Source organism: Euleptes europaea, chromosome 3 (genome assembly GCF_029931775.1).
Source record: "Euleptes europaea isolate rEulEur1 chromosome 3, rEulEur1.hap1, whole genome shotgun sequence".
In the NCBI taxonomy this organism is placed as follows: Eukaryota; Metazoa; Chordata; class Lepidosauria; order Squamata; family Sphaerodactylidae; genus Euleptes; species Euleptes europaea.
Genome location: NC_079314.1, coordinates 81631504 through 81654334, shown reverse-complemented (window position 1 = coordinate 81654334; position 22831 = coordinate 81631504).

The following is a 22831-nucleotide window of genomic DNA, read 5'->3' as shown; positions in this document are numbered from 1 at the left end:
ATAAAATTCCATGGAGAAGGTTATACAAATTTAATCATGGCTTCATTCAATTTTTGTAAGTGCACATAGTGTAGCAAAGGAAACATGCATGTGCAGCTGATGCAGATAGATCATGACACTTACCTGGACATCCCTGAACTTTCATCTTTGCCCAGCCCTATCTAAAGCCAGTAGAAGACACCTTCCCCCATTCAAGCTCTCCTCAGAAATAAACTCAGAACAAAACCAAGCTGTTTATTCTGACATTTATTATTAGCACTGGGTGGTTGGAGGAGCTTGGGACCCCATAGGGCTCCTGATGTTGTCACAGGGAGCTCCAAGCTTTCCTTAAAGCTTTCTCCATCCCTAACCCAGTGTACCTGCTGTGGCGGTGTGCAGGTTGGTGAGTCAGCTTGAAGGCCTTCCCTGCCTTTTTCTTCCTGCCCTGGCACCTTACCTGTTCCATCACTGACTGAGGCACCCCTTACCTATAGGCATGCTGGGAAACTTCATTTCCCAGTGTCCACTGTGAACATCACTACCAAGTACATGAAGTAACTCTGTTTACTTCATATGCAACACACCATGACGGGGGGGGGGGGGAGGAGAGAGAGAGAGAGAGAAAGAGAGAGAACAACCCATGAGTTTTTAAAGAGATGTGGGCGGGCATAGATATATTATCTGAGCCAGAGAATATTTCGGGGGGGGGGGAGGCATTGCACACAACAGGCAAGTGGTAGAAGAAGTTGAAGATCATATTGCAACCACATTGGGTGTAAATTTCAGTGGCACCATGAGTTATATATCATTTTCCCCTTTATTTTCTAGAACAGGGATCCCCCAAAGTGTTGCCCATGAAGCCATGGCACCCACTGGCATCTTTCTTGCCTCCCACCAAGGATTTTTAGAAAGTGGGTGAGGTCAGGTTGTCAGCATTCTGAAGGTGTCTGCAGGTTTAAAAAGGATAATTCACATAGAATAACTACAATAATCACAAACTCAAATCTGTGTGGACTTTTCAGGGGAAATGGAAGATCCTGCAGGGGAAAGCAGAGATCCCCCTCACATGGATATCATGAAAAAACTGAAAATATTTGCACTTGTTTCTAAACTTATCAGATGAGATTGCATTGCCCATACAGCACCGTCTTTGGGAAGATAGTATTTAATTGATATTTCAGCATAAAAAGTTAACTGTACAATTTGCTCATAAGCTGATCTCAGGGGAATTTAATGGCTCCATTGGGGCTGTATGGTAGTGTCTTTTATGTGTATACAATTTCCATGTTTACTATACACCTAATAATGAAATATTTCAGCCCTACCTGGTCCTTGCTCTGACCCGGATGGCCCAGGCTAGCCATCAGATCTCATCAGATCTCAGAAGCTAAGCAGGGTCAGCCCTGGTTAGTATTTGGGTGGGAGACCACCAAGGAAGTCCAGGGTTGCTATGCAGAGGAAGGCAATGGCAAACCACCTCTTGCCTTGAAAACCCCATAAGGGGTCTCCATAAGTGGCTGCAACTTGACAGCACTTTACATACATACACACCTGGTCCTTATAACTACTGCATTACTTATGCAAAATAAGCAGCAGTGCTGCTTAATTTATCAATATGTGCAGGCTGTATATAGTGTTCTAAACATGAAGTATGAAAAGAATATTACCTGGTTATGATGATGGAGCAAGATGGTATCTTGCTATAGTTCAAGGATATTCACACCCTTTTCCAGTATGAAACATCAAGCCTTTGGTTCATTGTTTAATCCTTCTGGAAATTCTAAGTTTCAATTGTCTGTACAGCACTGATCCCTTGAAAATACTGTTGACCAAAGCCCAGTTAGCAACGGATGGCCAGAGGTTGGTGCAATAGGAGAATGTAAGTGGCTTTCCCTAGAAACAGACATTAATCTTTGCGCTTAGCTTTCACTGGAAGCAATTTTGGTAGAAATATGCAGCTCTCCAAGTACTTCGTTTTACTTTCAAACTTTGCCTACTTTATATTTCCACCTTCGGTAATTGAAAATTCGTGTGCTGTGATTCAGCAATATTTAATTCAGATGATATGCTAGGCATTAATAAGCTGGCACATCGCATGAAAGCCTTGCCAGCACTAAAAGTGACAGGGCAGACTTTCCCTGTGTTCCTTTCGTTGCCACTGTGAATGCAGAAGCATGTGCGCTGGCAATGGAGCTTCCACATAGGAATTCACTGCACACTTTCCTGTCAGCTCCTCGTAGCTACAATTTCCCTGCATTTGTCTCCACCAGAAGGCTTTTTTGAGTGCTATAAAAATCAGTAATTGCTTCAGTGCTATAGAAATTATTCATTTTCTAAAGCCACAAAAGCCTCTGGTGGTATGGTGGGGAAAATGATGGCCAGGAGGGCCTGATGGCAGGAAAAGGGCACTGACGTGGGTGGAAGCTTTGGAAATGTGCACCTGCCTGCCCAGATGTCATGGCAACACTTTGTGGCTGAGCACTTTTCAAAATGAATAGGAGCAAAGCAGGTTTCAGAAAGGACAATTAGAGCTCTATTAGGCAAGGTGTTGTGTGAATACTCCCCCCCCAAAAAAAAGCACTTCAGTAATAACAATAACAATAACAAATTTTATTTATACCCCACCCTCCCCAGGTGAGCTGGGCTCAGGGGGGCTAACATCATATAGGTTCACATAGGGCGAAAACGCATGGTCGCTTTAGCCTCCTTTATTCCCTGTTTCAGCCAGGATTCAGCCAGGATCGAAGACATGCGTTTCGCCGAACATGCGTTCGATCCTGGCTGAATCCTGGCTGAAACAGGGAATAAAGGAGGCTAAAGCGACCGTGCGTTTTCGCCCTATAGTATAAACCAAGCCCAAATGGAGAACGATCTCTGTGTTGAAGCAACCTTTATGGGGGCAGGGGCTAATTTGTAGGTACCTGCTGATTTCACTTTTTAAAAATAATAATAATAATAATAATTGCTTGGTTTACCAATGCACAGTATAGCTTTCATTTTACAAACGACAGGAGAAATTTTGGGCATAGATTTACTACACTGGTATCTGTGAGGCTGGGGTGCTCCCTATTTTGCACCCAAACACTGGCTAGATCACAGGAAACTGACATTGAATATATTTGTATGCACAGTGGAGAGTGCCCATGCACAGACATTAGTGTGATCAGTGCAGATTTGAAGTAAGATAAAATGTTTCAAAAGTTGAGTGCACTCAGGTATTCCACAGAAGAGCAATTTTAAAAGCTAGTTTACCACAGATTTTATATACTAAATGCACAACTGTTTCATATACTCTATGTATGACTGAAGTTTCTGCCTAAGGATAGTTCTGCCAGTATAATATGAACTGTCAAAACCTTCTCATGTTATTTTTATGTTGAAGCCTTTTCACATTTTGTTAAAGCTCCATAAAAATCAGCTAAGCTGGACTATTTATTTATTTATATCATTTAAAACATGTTTATGCCCTCTCGCCACTTGATCAGGGTCCCCAAGGCAGTGTACATAAAAACATGAAAACGTTTGAATGTTTAAAACAACACTTAAAACGATAAATCAATCTAATAACAACATAAACGAACAATACCAGAACCAGGGAGGAAGGCCAGTAATGGTTATTGGAGGTGTGCTAAACGAAACATAAAAGTCTTCACTCACTGGCGGAAGATATCGTTTGATTGACATAAACAAATGTCCCTGGGGAGACGGTTCCAAAGTTTTGGTGCAACAACTGAGAAAGCCCTTTTTCAGATAACCATCCATCTAGCCTCAAATAAAGAAGAAGAAGAAGAAGAAGAAGAAGAAGAAGAAGAAGAAGAAGAAGAAATGGTTTTTATATGCTGATTTTCTCTACCTTATTTTTTAAATCGACTTACAATCCCCTTCCTCTCCCCACAACAGACACCTTGTGAGGTAGGTAGGGCTGGGAGAATTCAAAGAGAGCTGTGACTAGCCCACGGTCACCCAGCTGGCATCATGTGTAGGTGTGGGGAAACAAACCTGGTTCACCAGATTAGAGAGTCCTTCGCTCACGTGGAGGAGTGGGGAATCAAACCTGGTTCTCCAGGTTAGAGTCCTCTGCTCTTAATCACTACACCATGCTGGCTGTCATGGCAAGGGCAAACAATATAGGCCTCTGAGGATGACCGAAGTGAATGGGAGAAGAGAACCCTTAAGGTCTGTTGATCCTAGGCTGTACAGAGCTTTAAATATCAATACCAGCACCTTGAATTGCCTCCAGGAACCTGTTCAGAGTTTGATCTCATGGGACTGAGGCCTCATTAGCAATTTTTGCATGGCTAATTAAATGGGACACAATAGGTCATAAGTAAGATGCTAATTAATAAATGTCATCACTGTTAAGTTCATTCATGTATGAACTGTTACAGTGAAGGCAAGACCTCATTATGTTTAAAGCCAGAAGTAAAAATACAAAGAAGATAAAACAGATTAGATACTCCAAATGCTGTGTGCGTATTTAAATACTTTTTTTTAACTTATTGACTGTATGGCATGTTCATATTTATTTTTGAATTTGCCATATAGAATAAAAGAGAAACTGATTTTGTCATATTATACCTACAGCAAATGTTTATGAGAGTTTAATGGTTATATATATGAATTTCCTTTTTGGATGAGTGAAAGTCAGTCTGGAAATAGACACAGTACTACTCCTTGTTCTCTCTTTTGATCATTTGCTATGTTGCAATAGCATGATGGTGGGGGCAATATACAAATGACAAAAGTATTGCTTTATAACCAAAATAAATCATTGAAAGTTCTCAAATTTGCAATGCTTCAGAGTTCGGCCTGACACAAGAAAAGTTCTAATATGTGTTGTTCAACATCTTTATAAATAATTTAGATGAAGGAATAGAGGGGATGCTTATTAAATTTGCAGATGATACTAAATTGGGAGGGCAGCAAATACAGTACAAGACAGAGCGAAGACACAGGATAATCTTGACAGGCTGGAGAAGTGGGCTAAAACTAATAAAATGCATTTCAGCAGAGATAAGTGTAAAGTTCTGCATTAAGGTAGGAAAATTCAAATGCATAATTATAGGACGGGGAGACTTGTCTTAGCTGTAGTGTGTGAAAAAAGGATCTAGGGGTCTTAGTAGACCAGACACTGAACATGAGTCAGCAGTGTGATGCGGTAGCTAAAATGGCAAATGAGATCTTGGGCTGTAACCACAGAAGTATAGTGTCCAGATCACACAAAGTGGTGGTATCATTTTACTGTCCTCTGGTTAGACCTCACTTAAAGTATTGTGTTCAGTTTTGGGCACCACAATTTAAGAAGGATGTCGACAAGCTGAAATGTGTCCAGAGAAGGGCAACGAAGATGGTGAGGGGTCTGGAAACCAAGTCCTATGAGGAAAGGTTGAAGGAGCTGGGTATGTTTAGCCAGAAGAGGAGACGACTGAGAGGTGATATAACTATCCTCAAGTACTTGAAGGGCTGTCATAGAGAGGATGGTGCCAAATTGTTTTCTGTTTCCCCAGAAGGTCGGAGTCGGACCAGACCCAATGGGTTGAAATTAAATCAAAAGTATTTCTGGCTAAACATTAGGAAGTCGTTTCTGACAGAGCAGTTCCTCAGTAGAACAGGCTTCCTCGGGAGGTGGTGGACTCTTCTTCCTTGGAGGTTTTTAAGCAGAGGCTAGATGGCCATCTGTCAGCAATGCTGATTCTGTGAACTTAGACAGATCATGAGAGGGAGGGCAGAAAGGTTTGCATCAATGTTTGGCTCTCATGGCGCTTTCTTGCATGCCCAGGGTAGTAGTGCCGATTGCCACTTTGGGTCAGGTAGCAATTTTCCTTCACGCCAGATTGGCCAGGGATCCTGGAGGGATTCTTTTTTGCCATCTTCTGGGCATGGAGTAGGGTCACTGGGGGTGTGGGGTGGGAGATAGTTGTGAATTTCCTGCATTGTGCAGGGAGTTGGACTAGATGACCCTGGTGGTCCCTTCCAACTCTATGATTCTATAACTCTATGATTGTGTTTTAGAAGAATTTCTGGAACTGGTCTAGGATTAGGAATACACTAGAATTCCTTTTGCTGCTAATTACACTGTCCTTCTGGTGCAGACTCAGTGGTTGATGGAACTTCACCGCATGCTTAACCTTATGTGATTGGACCAAACAAATGTTATTACAAGTGCTACTGACAGAATTACTTACAGAGGTGATACTTTTCTCATTTCTAGAAAATAATCAGTTCCAATCATATAGGTAGAAACAGTCCTTTTGCTTTGCTTTTATTGCCAGCAAGATTGTAAAGCAAAGAAATTATCTTTCTACTGATACTAATATTGAACTATGCACTTAATAATATAAATGTGATTACTTTCCCCATCACTGAAGTCCGTTATATGTATTAGGCCTAAAGTCCAAAGGCAATTTCAACAGTGTTGGCTAAGTTTCCCCGGGAAATTAAGACCAGGTTAGAAATCTAGCAGTCTAGCCTTGCCTTACTCACAGAAGTATTGAAAAGTTGACTAGACTCTTAATAAGACAGGACCAGAATAGTGTATTACTCCAGGGAAAGAAAGGTTTATTTTCTTTATTTTTGTTTTGAAAAATTACAGCCCAGCCTGCCTACCATTTTAGTGGCTAGGATGTGCAAAAACTACTGCCAGCGTTGCTGTGAATAGGAAGTTTGGGTTAGTATTGTCAGATAGGGTTTCTGACAGCACGGGCCAAACAAGAATCCTCCCCTCCCCTCCTGTTTTGCACACGAGCCATGAGCTCCGGACAGAGATCTACAATTGTATGGAGACCCTCCCGTGTAAATCTTTCATCTGATACTGGGTCTCGCTCACAATGCCAGGAACTCCACCAGCCCCTCCTCTGATTGCCCTTAAGTATCCAGTACTTGGTTTGCTGAAGTCGTTACCGGGAGAAAGAAATCGCATTGTTTCCTTTGTATTGCTGTAACTCAATCTCATCCATTGTATCTGTCCTATAAATATAGCAATGTCCCAATGCTCTGTATTCTAATCTTCTTCGTCCCTACTGAAGTCACTGATGTTCAGAATAAACCTCTGAATCACTGCGCTGTCTGGATTGGAGTTTCTATTGCCTGAAACGCTGTGCATTTGCTGAAGCCTGACAAGTATCTTCACAACTTGCTTCAGGATTACAACCTAATAAAAGAAAAGAGTAAGGGGAATGAAAGGCGCAGAGAAAGGAAAATAATTTATCTATCTGTTCTAGAAGTAGGAAAGTTTGCTAGGATTGCCAGGTCCCTCTTCACCACCAGTGGGAGGTTTTTGGGGCAGAGCCTGAGGAGGGCGGGGTTTGGGGAGGGGAGGGACTTTGATGCCATAGATAGGGTTGCCAGGTCCCTCTTCACCACCAGCGGGAGGTTTTTGGGGTGGAGCCTGAAGAGGGCAGGGTTTGGGAAGGGGAGGGACTTCAATGCCATAGAGTCCAATTGCCAAAGTGGCCATTTTCTCCAGGTGAACTAACCTCTATTAGCTGGAGATCAGTTGTAATAGCAGGAGCTCTCCAGCTTCTACCTGGAGGTTGTCAACCCTAAAGATTGCTGAAGAAACGTTAAGGTGACACAGCAACTTCCAGAATATGGTATTTGCATTACCCTGCTCCCACTCCTCAGGTGGAAGTAGAATAAATAGAATATGTGACTGGCAACTAGTTCTAATTATAATAAAAATGAATGCCTCTCCCTGACAATAGAAGTTTGCATTTTCTGATTTTCAGGAAAGCTGAGCAAGCCTATTGTTAAAAGTACAGATCTTTCATCTCTCTCTCTTCTACGCATACTGTAAAACAAACATGAGGCTCATATAACAATATTTCCGGATGTCAGAAGACATGAGATGTATCTGTTCAGAGGCCTGTTTCCTTCAAGCCTGTCGGGTTTAGTGACAGTGATATGGACGTGTAGCCTGTGGAAGAGAGGCAGAGCTATTCAGCAGCAGCACTTGCCATAGGTATTCATGGAGCTTCCCTCGGTTGTTTTGAAGTCTTAAAATTCACTTGTCAAAAGTGCAGAACAGTACATTCAGACCGATGCTTAACATAGCTCATGCAAAGTCTAGGCTGATGTCTTCAGAACTATGTGAAACTCTTTATTTATATAAAACAAAGTCATCCCTCCTTATTTATATAAAACAAAGTAATGTTAAAAGAACAGTGGCGGGGAGGAGAGAAAGCAACAATAATAATTTCTTTCTGTCTCCATCTCTTCTGTTTCTTTTTTTTCACATGCAGGCAGAACTAGGCCTTCCAAATAATGCTTCTTACTAATAAGCACTTCATACCTTTTTTGAAACAGAACTTCTCATAAAGACAACAAAGCAACCCCTACAAGATTGAAACAAATAAAGTGCAAAATAAATCGAGACATTTTTACGGTGCCTTTGCAACTGAAATTTTCATTTGTGGTTCCTCATATGCTCAGCCATCTCTGCAGGATCAAGGCTAGGGTTGCCAGGTCCCTCTTCGCCACCGGCTTGAGGTTTTGGGGGTAGAGCCTGAGAAGGGCGGGGTTTGGGGAGGGACTTCAATGCCATAGAGTCCAGTTGCCATAGCGGCCATTTTATCCAGGTGAACCGATCTCTATCAGCTGGAGATCAGTTGTAATAGCATGAGATCTCCTTTACTACCTGGAGGTTGGCAATCCTGATCAAGGCTGACACTATGGTTGCCAGCTCCGGGTTGGGAAAATTCCTAGAGGTCTGGGGGTGGAGAATGTGGAGGGGAGGGTTTGGGGAGGGAAGGGACCTCAGTGAGGTATAATGCCATACAAGATACATTCCAAAGTAGCAGTTTTCTTCAGCGGAACTAATCTTTGTAGTCTGGAGTTCAGTTGTAATTCTGGGAGGTCTCTGGGCCTCACCTCGAGGTTGGCAACCCTAAGTCAGTCAGACAGAAACTCCAGCACAGAAACCAGTAGTCAGTATATCAAACTGTAGTACCAGCTGGGTAGAATGCACTGCCTCGGAGGGTGGTGGAGTCCCCATCTTTGGAGGTCTTTAAGCAGAGGCTGGATGGCCATCTGTCGGGAGTGCTTTGATTGTGGGATCCTGCATGGCGGGGGGAGGGTTGGAGTCACTGGGCATGTGGGGAGGAGGTAGTTGTTAATTTCCTGCATTGTGCAGGGGGTTGGACTAGATGACCCTGGTGGTCCCTTCCAACTCTATGATTCTATCTCAGTATCAGTCATTTGGATTTATGCATAGTGATGATGCTAACATTCATAATTACATGGTTGATTATACAGATTATACAGCCCTTCCTTAGGATTGGGCTGCCCGTGGAAGTAAGTCCTGCTGTGTGCATAGGATGGCATATTTAGAATTGCAGCCATTGAATGAATAAATATAATAGAGCCAAAAACCAATTGGATAAACCATAAAACAAAATTCATTTTATGCATTCCTTTGTTCTTCTTATCAGGCATGTAAAGGATGGGTGGCATTTAAAAATAATAATAGGTGAATCACATTGATTAATGTGGAAAAACTTTCTGCATTCCAGCACTAAAGTGTTTCTTGGCAAAGAGCAAGCATACTTCTACACTACATTCATTTTCCCAGAGTACAACTTAATTAATGCTGTCATATAGCTCAAAGAAACACACTCCCTCCCCCATGACAGTCCTCCCACGCCAGAAGATCAATGGAACCCTGCAAGCTACAACAGAAAGAAATTAGAACGTGCATCAAATTTGTGAAGCTGATAAAGAAAACATATTTGCCCTTCATGTATTTTTAAAGAGGTTCTTTTTCATTATTACTTATAAATGTCTGTTCGGCAAAAACTGCAAAGAAGCTAGGAAAATAAACTTTGCTTCTTTTCAAATCATAAATTTTTCTGTTTCCTCAACATAACCACCTAGGCTTTTGAGAAGCATTGTGTGATGATGATATGCTTCATGAAGTTTACCATTGCTAGTAGTTTTCTTTAGGGTTTGATTGTGTCAGGGTTGTTATTCTAAGCTTGGATGTCAAATTCAAATAGTCATATGGCCTACATTAATTTTCCAAGAGAAACTGTGTGTGTGTGTGTGGGTGTTCCCTGAGCTTTTAAAAGCAAAGGTGGGATGAAAATTGATAGATGGCTAAGTAGATAGAGAGGGTTGCCAGCTCCGGGTTGGGAAATACTTGGAGATTTTGGGGTGGAGTCTGAGGAGGGCGGGGTTTGGAGAGGGGAGGAACTTCAGTGCCATAGAATCCAATGGCCAAAGCAGCCATTTTCTCCAGGGGAATCGCCTGGAGATCAGTTATAATGGGGGTTGATTTTCTCTACCTTTAAAAACCTCAAACTGGCTTATGATCAGTCACCCTTCCTTCCTCTCCCCACAGCAGACACCTTGTGAGGTAGGTGAGGCTCAGAGAGCTCGAAGAGAACTGTGACTAGCCCAAGGTCACCCAGCAGGCTGCATGTGTAGGAGTGGGGAATCAAACCCAGATCACCCGATTAGAGTCAGCCATTCTTAAGCAGTACACCACGCTGGCTCTCAACAACAAGTCACACACCATTTATGGCGACCCCAGTAAGGGACTTTCAAGACAAATAAGAAGCAAAAGTGCTTTGCAGTTGCCTTCCTCTGCAGAGTCTTCCTTGGTGGTATCCCTTCCAAGTACTGACCCTTCTTAGCTTCTGAGATCTGATGAGATCGGGCTGTACTGTGCTGCCCTCCCCTTGGACCAGTAGCAGGGGAGAATGCTTAATCCTTTCCCTGTGAACTTTCCATCAATATTTTCTCCCAGATGATTTTCCTCACAGAAGAAGACACAATGTAGGAAAGCAATGGGGGCGGGGGTTAGATCAGAATATATATATAGCCTATGGGAAAAGGGTTAAGTGGCTCTCCCCACCATTAAAATTTCCAGCTTTTGACTTGGGAGACTGGCCATGTGTCTTCTACCTCTCATTTATTTTGACCATGAGAGATGTGCCTACAAGGGATGCTGCAATTGTGCAGATCAAGGTGGCCAGTTTTTAATCAATGTTCTCCATATCTCCTGTACCTCATCAAATTTGGCCCATATTTGCTCATGAGAGGGCTGCAGAGAGTGACATTAGCTGAAAGCCGTGTGGACTTCTGATCACTGACAACAATCCCTGTAGTACTCCTTAAAACCTGGCCCCTGTTTAGAAAGCATTAGTCAGTCATTTTCAATGTCTTGAATAAACGTTACATTTTAATATAAAAATCTACTCCTATTGTAAAGCCTGTGTTATAGTATTAATTTTGAATTAATATAACACAGTGGGAGGTTGATAGTTCAAAGTTTATTGAGCTCAATGATACATACCGGATGAAACTGCCCTAATGCGCAGGACAGTCTTCACACAGAACAAAGGATTGCTACCCCAGTTATAACTTCTGGTTAGGGATGTTCCAATTACGTCAACTTACTAAACATTGGTTGTTTGCCTTTCTTTAATTAACATAGTATATAGAGATTGGTAAAAGCTGTCTCTAAGCAAGCACTTGGTCTTGTGATTCACATTCCTAACAGTAAAGGTAAGACACTGTTTTTCTCTACAGGGGAAAGCCTGTACCAGGCAATGTGTTCTGTTGGCCTCTTATAGTTATGGATGCCAACGTTCCCAAAGTTTCCATGTGTGGGTAAAATATATCTGCCTGATGCTATGCTCTATTCTTGAGCATAGCACCTCATGAACTTATAAATGTTTATACATATGAAAGAATATATGTTTTCCTATAAATGAAGTTTATAGGCACTTCACTATCCTAACCAATGCACAGCTCAAAATATCATTCCCACTACCTCGAAGATTTATGGTCCAATAAGAGAGCTAGTGTGGTGTAGTGGTTAAGATCGGTGGATTCTAATCTGGAAAACCAGGTTTGATTCCCCACTCCTCCACATGAAGCCTGCTGGTTTGCCTTGGGCCAGTCACAGTTCTCTCAGAACTCTCTCAGCCCATGCAGAGACAGGCAATGGCAAACCACTTCTGAATGTCTCTTGCCTTGAAACCCCTATGGGGTTGCCATAAATCAGTTGTAACTTGACAGCACAGACACACACACAAGAGAGCATTCCATCTGCTTGCCATTTCTTATCTTGTGATATAAGGCTAAATTGCCACCCAAAGTTTCTGCCTGCAGAATGTTATTAAGTAGTGGGAGAGCGTATGACCACTGCTTTCCCCTCCCATTCTTTAAACATTCCATGCTGAGCTGAAAAGTTTATGACTTTCAGAAACTATTTTAAAATTGAAACCAAATACACAACAGTGCAACCAAATCAGGAATGGACCAGGACTCTAAAACAACCCAGGAGAAAGGCCCTACCGCTCCCTTCACTGCCATGCCCTGTCAGTGGTTAAATATATGAGATCAAAAACTGACTGGGTTCCTGTGCCTTTAAGAGAGGAAAATAACACAACATTCAACCAAGTGTGGCTTATAGGGTAATTTAAGGAAACAATGCATTCACATTCCAAGGAGCAATAATAATTTGTACAAATCTACAAAGATGCAGATTGAAATAATACTCACATTTGTTATGTGTTACTTTTTCACTAACTCTGTAACATTAAGAATTAATGGAAGAATGCCTATTGTTGCGATTACTGGAGGAGACTTCCATGCAAATCAGGCAGAAATAACTTTGGTGGAGGGACACAGACAGGAGTTGATTAAAATGAATGTACCAACCTGGAAATATTATTCAGTTTAATAATTCCAGGCAATCCCAAGGGCAAAGCAGGTAATGGTTTCCATCTGGTTCAGTTGTCTGGTTTGTGCTGCAAATTGTGTTTGTAATTAGACTCAAATTTATCCAACGGTGTGTCATCTCTATCCCTAAATAAGCTAACAGTCTTCTCAAAGAGCATTAGATATTTATTGCTGCTGTTTATATAAATACTATATATTATAGCTTTGTTTAGTCTGTTTCAGGCTAAACTCTCTAGGAATTCAGGATTCAAGACTTTTTAAAAATGCAGAAAATCTCCAGTTTGGAAATGCTGCAAGGATTTGAGGTTTTATTAGGGAGTGGGTTGCGATCGCAGCCTCCTAATAAGCATTCTACAGTAATGAATAATGAAATATGGGGCATTCTGACAACTTCCATCATTGTACGCCTGAGGAGTTAATGGGCAGTTCAGACATTACTGATTACACATGTTGGGTCCGGGCTTCCCAATCTGTACCACTCAGACATGAGTTGTGGGTTCTTCTCAGTTCCTGTGCATGCAGTGTCTAATTTGGATTCAGACCCTGATTCCCAGAGTCACCAAAGAAGCATGGGAGGAAGGAAGACTCATGTATAGACTTTACGCGTGCACCTCCTAAATATGAGTCTGTGAGATTGTAACTCTGTATATATATACACACAGAAATGGCTGTATGCCTCAGATGATATTTGGGGAAATAAGAGAGAGAGGAATTACTAATTGAACCAAATCAAACTTAATATTCAGTATAGTATTAATTCAAAGATGGAAAGGCACGAAAGGAGGGGAAAGCAAATTTGAAGAGACTGTGGTATGAATTCATGCTTTTTTTCTTTCCTTCTTTCCTTCCTTCTTTTTTGTTTTGTTTGCTGTTACCTTTCTGCTCTGTCAGTTCTGTTGTTTCACCTGTTGTTATTCTCCTTTTTGCATGCTAATTTCGCTCTTCATCATCTGACTACTTTCTTAGCATTGTGATCATAATATGGATTAGCATTGTGATCATAATATGGATTGGAGAGGGTAACTGTCCCACTCCCACACCCATTCCCTAAATAAATCTGCCTTCCCTGACTGTTTTTAAGAATGGTAAGGGGGGGGGAACCCCAGGATCTTCTGTTTGCCTGTCATTTTTCACTACTGAAGCAAAAAACAGTCTGGGTTGAGAAGTTTTCACTGGGGAAACAATGGGGGAGGTGCTTAACACCTTTATTCTGATCCCTATGGGAGTCCCTGAAGTTATTTTTAATGCTAAACTAAATGCTGACTGATCCAATCATGAATCCCCAAAGGATATTTGGACCAGTGTTAATCATACAGAGTACATGGGTGTTAGATGTGTGCATATGTCATTCATCATTGATTTTCATCATTGAAATTTATTTTCATCAAACAGTATTGTTCAGTGTTTGGGTCCCATCAAGCACTCAGGCTCACTGTTCCCAACATGAGTATAGGAGTTATGGCCCAGACCAAGGCAGGAGTGGTGGTTCTGCCATGCAACCTGCCATGTTCCTCAAGTGTCAAATGTAACCCTGTGTGTCTGATGCTAAACTCTGCTTACTTGTCTTCAGTTGCCAAATGCCTCCTTGTGTCCGCAGACTAATGCTATGTAACTTCTGGTGGTGCCAAAGGCTTCCTTCTGCCCATTCTGTTAGTGAGAAATTTAATTGACTGTAAAACTGGAACGATTTCTATTACCTTCTTGATATTTGATAAAGAAGATACCTTAAGTGACAGGTACAATCTTTGATAATTTCATCCCATGTAAAGCTAGCCTGTGCTCTTACCTGGATGGCCCAAGCTAGCCTGATCTCGTCAGATCTCAGAAGCTAAGCAGGGTCAGCCCTGGTTAGTATTTGAATGGGAGACCACCAAGGAATACCAGGGTTGCTGTGCAGAGGAAGGCACTGGCAAACCACCTCTGTTAGTCTCTTGCCATGAAAACCCCCCAAAAGGGGTCGCCGTAAGTCGGCTGCTACTTGACGGCACTTTACACACACACAAAGCTAGCCTGTACTAAATTAAGCACTGTTTAGGAAGTACCTAGTGTGGGGATAGAGGACTGTATGTTTTCACTTTTTCTTGTTCACTTGCTCAGTCTGAGTGCTTGAAAAGGATACGTGTATTTTTTATTCATTTATTAAACTTCCTTATATTTTGAATACTCTATGCCTGATCTCTGGAAATGCACCTGTTATCTGAAATGTGGTAATGGGTAGAGGCAGTGAAGAAGTTTGCCATCCCTAGAGCACAATAGCTCTAATTTGCAAAGTTACAACAGATTGCTCCCACATTTGCTCCTAGGAGCATAGCTGGAGGTAGGGCAGCTAGGTGAAGCCTCTAAAATGCAATGCAGATGATGAGTGCCAGACTTATGACTCTGTCTGGCAGGAGATACTCTCAGAGTCACTGATGGCAGTAGGTGGCTACCCAGTTTCTTTTTTGTACCACTGGGGAGAGAAGGGAAGGGGCAATATCACCAGGCAGAGAGTTGTGTTGGCCAAAGGAGTTTTCCATCATCCCAGGGGCCAACCAGAAGGAACAGATTATGAGTCTGCATTTTGGGGCTGCATTTTGATTCAGCTGAGTTGAGCTGGAGACTACAGGCAGGGTTGAGTTTAAACTTTGCCTTTTTTAAAACGCTGGGAAGCCTAACTAAACTGAGAATTTAATTGAGGTTTGCTGGGAGAGGGTTGTGATTGTTGTGCCGGGGGGTGATTAAGGTTGATTGCTGCCTGAAAGCTTGATTGTTCCCTTGTTAAGTGGGGTTGTTGTGATTGGAGCTTGTGTCTGAGAGGTAGGGGCTGTGTGCCTTTAAATTCCAAGGCTCCTGCTTGCCAGAGGCTCTTGCCCTGTGGCTCTTAGCCTGTGGATCGTGACTGGGATCTGTAGGTGAGTATAAAATCTTTTTATCTTCACAGAGTAACTCTCTCTATCCAGTTGGAGTACCGAGCAACTTGAATATCTATGTGAATTAGCAGCAGATAGCTGCAGGGCAAGGAACTTCAGCACTCAGTTCTTATTTGGTATAAGAAGAGTGCAAGAGAGTAAAGGGAAGGGTTACAACACCAAAGAATAATATAATAATTAATTAATTAATAAAATACCAGTTATGAAGGTAGAAAGTCAGCAGGGGTCGGGGGGCTATCCAGTGTGCTGCATCGAGTGTCACATGTATGATTATCTGCCTGCTGGACAGAAGTCGTGGATGTGCGCTCGGTGCAGGGAGCTCCTGGCTCTCAGGAAGCAAGTTCACTTCCTCGAGGCCAAGGTAGCTCAACTGAAGGAGCTGAGGCAGGCAGAGAGAGAGGTGACTAAGGACTCCGGGGATGAAATAGTCACATCCCAGTCCCAAGGTGACAGCAACCTGCCAGTCACGGATGATGGAGCCCTTGGGAAGGAGGCCATCTCACTGAGGTAGGGGGATGTGGTTCCTTAGAAGGGACCTCTTCCTTGGTGGATGAACAGATATCCTCTTGTACCGAGGATATGCCTCAGAGGGGAGGGGGGCTTCTTGTAGTGGGGGATTCAATCCTTAGGAATGTAGATAGCTGGATTTCTGGTGGGTGCATGGACCGCATGGTGACTTGCCTGCCTGGTGCGAAGGTTGCGGACATTACCCGTCATATAGGTAGTCTGGTAGGTAGTGCTGGGGAGGAGCCAGTGGTTGTGGTGCATGTTGGCACCAACGACGTGGGGAAATGTAGTCCAGAGGTCTTGGAATCCAAATTCAGGTTGCTAGGCAGGAGACTAAAAGTCAGGACCTCCAAGGTAGCTTTCTCAGAAATGCTACCTGTTCCACGTGCAGGACCAGCTAGGCAGGCACAGTTGGTGAGTCTCAATGTGTGGATGAGACGGTGGTGCAGGGAAGAGGGCTTTAGATTTGTAAGGAACTGGGCAACATTTTGGGACAAGCCGGGCCAATACAAAAGGGATGGGCTCCACTTGAACCAGGATGGAACCAGACTGCTGGCGTGTAATATAAAAAAGGTGGCAGAGCAGCTTTTAAACTGAACCTGGGGGGAAAGACGACAGGAGCTGAGAAGCATCCAGTTAGGGCAAACTCAGTGCACATGGACAAAGGGAAAATTGACTCAGATTGTCCACATGGGAATTACTTAGACATGAAAGGGAATGGGGGGGAAATGATCGATAGCCACTTAAAGATGCCCAAAGGCTCATGCCAGGCAAGTTGAAAGAGAGAAACAGTGTGGAGGTGTTTCTATACTAATGCTAGAAGCCTCCAAGCAAAAATGGGGGAATTAGAGTGCATGGTTTTAAGGGAAAACATAGATATAGTGAGCATTACAGAAACCTGGTGGAGGGGAGAGAACCAGTGGGATACAGTCATCCCTGGTTACAAACTGTATAGAAATGACAGGGAAGGGCATATTGGAGGGGATGTTGCTATGTATATCAAGGAAGGCATAGTGTCTAATAAGCTAGAGACCATAAAAAGGGCAGACTCGTCCACAGAATCCTTATGGGTGACGATTCCGGGCCCCAAAGGAGATTTAGTACTGGAGACGTTCTATCGGCCCCCTGACCAAATGGCTCAGGGTGATCTTGAGATGGAGAATGAAATTAGGGAAGCACGTAAAGGTAATGGAGTAGTAATAATGGGAGACTTCAACTTCCCTCATATTGATTGGATAAATGTATGCTCCAGTCAAGCCAAAGAGATAAAAATTTTAGACATCCTAAATGACTGTGCCCTCGAACAGTTGGTCATAGACACAACCAGAGGCGATCCTGGATTTAATGCTCTGTGGTGCTGCCGGTGACTTAGTGCGGGATGTGGATGTAGTTGAGCCAGTTGGCAATAGTGATCACAATGGCATCAAGTTTAATTTAGATGTAAGTGGGAAAGTGAGTGGGAAATCTCACACAATTACCTTTGACTTTAAAAGAGGGAACTTCTCTAAAATGAGAAAACTGGTAAAGAGGAAGTTGAAAGGAACAGTTAGGAGGGTTAGGAGGGTTAAATCTCTTGAAAAGGCTTGGGGGTTACTCAAGTCCACATTACTTGAGGTTCAGCTAGCTTGTATACTGCAGGTCAGGAAAGGTAGTAATAAGTCCAAGAAGTCACCACCATGGCTAACAGGTAAGGTGAAGGAAGCAATTAGAGAAAAAAAGTCTTCCTTCAGAGACTGGAAGGTTTGCCCAAACGAGGCGAACAGAAGCAAACACAAACTTGCACAAAGGAAATGCAAGCAGATAATTAGAGATGCAAAAAAAGATTTTGAGGGGCATATTGCTAAACACATCAAAACAAACAATAAGAAATTCTTTAAGTATATTAGGAGTAGGAAACCAGCTAGGGAAGTGGTTGGACCATTGGATGACAATGGGAGTAAAGGAACTGTAAGGGAGGATAAAGCGATTGCTGAAAAACTAAATGAATTCTTCTCATCTGTCTTCACTGTTGAAGATACAGGGCAGATTCCTTCTCCTGAACAGAGATTTTGGAAAGGGGAAAATGAGGAACTGAGGCAAATAGTGGTAACAAGGCAGGAAGTCCTAGAACGTCTAGACCAGGGGTCTCAAAACTGCGGCTCCAGAGCAGCATGCAGCTCTTTGGCCCATTGAGTGCGGCTCTCCGAACTTGGTTCTGAGCCCCTGCTCTTGCACCCGCTCGCACCGGCAGCCGGGCTGTGGAACCGGCGCGCCTGAGAGAGAGAGAGAGAGCGGGCGCGCTGTCTCTCCCCCGCCCACCGTGGAGAATGGCCGGGTCCCCCTTTCCCTTGCCCTCAATGGTTGGGAGGCTAAAGCCACTCCTCCCCTCTAGCCGCACGATTGCTGGGGGGGTGGCTCGGCTGTTCCTGCCCCCCTCGCCTATCAGCTGTTGGGTGGGGCGGGCTTCCTTTGGTAGACCTGGCCTCCGGCTGAGTCCCATTGGGAGGCCATGTCTACCCACTGGCTTTCTTGGTGGTAGACCTGGACTCCAAGGAGGGGAAAAGTCCCCCTTCAGAGGCCAGGTCTACCAATTGGCTTCTATGGGCCTCCGGAGGCCAGGTCTACTGCCAAGAAAGCCAATGGGTAGACCTGGCCTCCCAATGGGACTCAGCCAGAGGCCAGGTCCACCAATAGGCTTTTATGGCGGTAGACCAGGCTTCCAGATGAGGACTCCAGATGGGGAGGGGGAAATGGCAGGGACTTACAATCACTATTAAGTATGATATCAAGTTTTATTCAGTGATATCAAGTTTAATTAAGACTTAAAACTTTAATTAAAGTTTATTAAGTTAATAAACAGTGTACCTACCTATATAGTTTAAGTTTAAGAAATTTGGCTCTCAAAAGAAATCTCAATCGTTGTACTGTTGATATTTGGCTCTTTTGACTAATGAGTTTTCCAACCCCTGGTCTAGACAAACTGCAAACTAACAAGTCACAGGGACCAGACGGTATTCATCCTAGAGTTCTTCAAGAACTCAAATGGGAAATTGCTGAACTTCTAACAAAGATATGTAATATGTCCCTTTGATCAGCCTCTGTACCAGAGGACTGGAGAATGGCCAATGTAACACCCATTTATAAAAAAGGTTCCAGGGGGGACCCAGGAAATTACAGGCCAGTTAGCTTAATGTCTGTCCGGGTAAATTAGTGGAAAGCATGATTAAAGATAGAATTGTCAAGCATATAGAAGGGCAAGGTCTGCTGGGCAAAACCCAACATGGCTTCTGTAAGGGTAGGTCCTGTCTCACTAATCTATTAGAGTTTTTTGAAAGCATCAATAAGCATGTGGACAGGAATGAGCCTGTAGATATTGTGTATTTGGATTTCCAAAAAGCTTTTGACAAAGTCCCCCACCAAAGACTGCTAAGCAAACTTTATAGTCATGGGATAAGAGGACAAGTCCTCTTATGGATTGAGAGCTGGCTGAAAAATAGGAAGCAGAGAGTAGGAATCAATGGTCAGTTCTTACAATGGCGGGATGTGAGCAGTGGGGAGCCTCAGGGATCTGTGTTGGGACCGGTGCTTTTTAACCTGTTCATCAATGACCTGGAGTTGGGGTTAAACAGTGAAGTAGCCAAGTTTGCAGATGACACCAAATTATTTAGGGTGGTTAAAACAATGGAGGAGAGGGGTATTCATGGCTGTTAGTTAGAATGGATATTAGTCATGCTGCATACCTATTCTCTCTAGTATCAGAGGAGCATGCCTATTATTTTGGGTGCGGTGGAACACAGGAAGGATGGTGCTGCTGCACTCGTCTTGTTAGTGGCTTCCTAGAGGCACCTGGTTGGCCACTGCGTGAACAGACTGCTGGACTTGATGGGCCTTGGTCTGATCCAGCAGGGCCTTTCTTATGTTCTTATGAGTCTGTTCCTTCACACAAACATTAAAGCAAAGAAGCTGGAGTTCCAAGTGTTGCTGTTAAGGATAGATGTCGTGTGTTGCATAGCATTTAGAGGTATACTTAGCAGCACCTTGAAAAGTTGGCTGGCTTTATTAAAGGTTCTGGAGGCAAACAAAACCAAGAGAATAAAAGAAACGGTGTTTTTCTATTTCATGGTCTTTAAAATAAATATTCATGTGCTCATGCTGTGACATAAAGTAGTTCTCAGTTATTATAACCACTTATTCACTTCAATGGTATTTTTAACCTTTTTAATGCATTTTCCATGTACATTGTTTGTATAGTACAGGAATCATAAGCACTCCAGTGAGCACATTATAGATTCTGTCGTATGCTTCCTTTAAAGCCTACCTTTTATTTATTTACAGAAGTGTAATTCTTCAGAACAGACTTTAGCTGGACTGTTCCTGGTGCACAGCATACATTCCTTTTGTAGTCTTCCAAGGTATGTGTGTGGCCTGTGGACTCATCATTAAGATCCTGAGAACAGAATGCATTTTAAAAAATGAGTAGCTGAATGTGATGCCCAGTACCTTCAGTACTGCTGCATACTCTCTACTTCCAAGCTTGGGGAGGTCTTCCAGGGACAGTATTTCAGTCTGGGTATCTGTTGGATGAGAGAGCACTGGACCTTTACAGCACTGCTGTAATATTTGTTTCATTTCAAAATCTAGAGGTAGAGAACCGGGAAAACCAAAAGTGCTACCACCTGCTACCCTGCAATAGCTCCATGAAAACTCACATCAGATCACATGGAGGGAAGATCTATCAATAGCAACAAGCCATAGTGACTGAAGGGCACCTCCACATACAGAGGCAGGAAACTTCTGAATACCAGTTCTAGGAGGCTGCAGGAGGATAGGGTCTTGGCCTCTATGCCGTGTTTATGTGGCCCTCCGGGGCAATTGGTTGGCTGCTGTATGTATGATAGACCACTGGTCTGATCTGGCAGGTTTTACTTATGTTCTTATGAGATAGAGAATAATCAGGAGACTCTTTTCTGACAAGAAATTCACTGTGAGAGAATACCAAAAGCCATTTCCATTCTTATGTCAACTTCCTGACCCCATCACGTGCCATTTTAGGCCACAATTATAGGCCCATTCACATTAACAGACTTTACTCACAACAAAACATTCCCTCACCTCGCATGTAAATCCTGCCAGTAAATCTTACTGTTCATATATCCTATAGAATAGATGCATCAACAAGGAATAACTCAGATCTGTAGCCACCCTGGAGCCAGAGGGTGTAGTGGTTAAGAGCGGTGGTTTGGAGCAGTGGACTCTAATCTGGAGAACCGGGTTTGATTCCCCACTCCTCTACATGAGTGGTGGATGCTAATCTGATGAACCAGGTTGGGTTCCCCACTCCTACACATGAAGCTAGCTGGGTGACCTTGGACTAGTCACAGCTGTCTTAGAGCTCTCTCAGCCCCACCTACCTCACAGGGTGTCTGTTGTGGGGAGGGGAAGGAAAGGTGATTGTAAGCCAATTTGATTCTTCCTTAAGTGGTAGAGAAAGTTAGCATATAAAAATCAACCTTCTATCAGTTATTTACTGAAAAAAGGTAATAGTTTCAAAATTTGGACTGTGTTGTCACCAATATGCAGATGCTTTCAGCTCTGTCCCACACTTTCAGCTGACCCCAGGGAGGCTATAGAAACTGTGAACTGGTGCCTGGAGGCAGTTTTGGAGACTCAAATGTATTTTACCAGAGCTTAATTAAAATGATTTACAAATTATGTTAACTACATGGAACAAAATATGCAAATGTACTGCATCACACTGATTTCATTCTTTCCCCCCAACATGGATTTGGTGACTATGCAAAGCATTAGTAAAAATGATTAAATACAAGCAAGCTATAACCTGTATTTCATTGCTGTAGACAGGACATAGAATGCTTCCACATTACAATGGGTCTCCATGTGGCTGTTAATGCTGCCGCAACAAAGCAGCTACATGGCGGTTTTCTCTGGACTATCCTTGCTTCAGCCTCCTGTGGCCACCATTCCCTTTCCCCCCCCCCCATACCACCTCAGGGCTTTTTCTGACTTAAAAAAAAAGCAATTGTGATATGTCAATAGTGAAGCCCTTAAAAGGCATGTGGTGGCTTGAGGACTGGGGCAAGGTGGGAAGGACCCGAAATGACCAATCCACAATAATGTAAACATACTTGGGCTACAAGCATTCAAAACGTCTATCCCAAAGCACGTTTAGGAAAGATAATGGCAATGCTGGGGCGCGGGGGGGAGGTGCCCATGAAAAAAAGATGATCCCTTGCAGGTGCTGAGAAAAGGATGGCAGAACAAAACTGTCATGTAGAACCATCCATAGAAAGGAAAGGAATCTTTTTTAAAACCTGATTTATCAGGAAAAGCACCTTAAAATTGTAACATACTGGGGGCAGGGATGAAATGGATATATATATATATATATATATATATATATATATATATATATATATATATATATATATATATATATATATATATATATGTCTTGATAACCCGAGAACAAAATATTAGCAACTGACAGATGATATAAGTTGCTGTGAACACGTAACTACCTTCAAGGCATCACTTTGATGAATATGGCTTCAAAGCAGAGATTTCCATTTTAATTTACAAGTGAAATGATTCAAAAGCTGTTGCCCTGGTTATTTTGAGAGATGTGTCAAGAATCTAAAAGAAAATCAATTGAAGACACAAAGGTGCTAATTTTAGAAACAAGAATATCATAAGGAAGGCAAGCCTTGTAAACCCACAGTAGAAAAGAGCGCAGCCCACCAACTTCTACA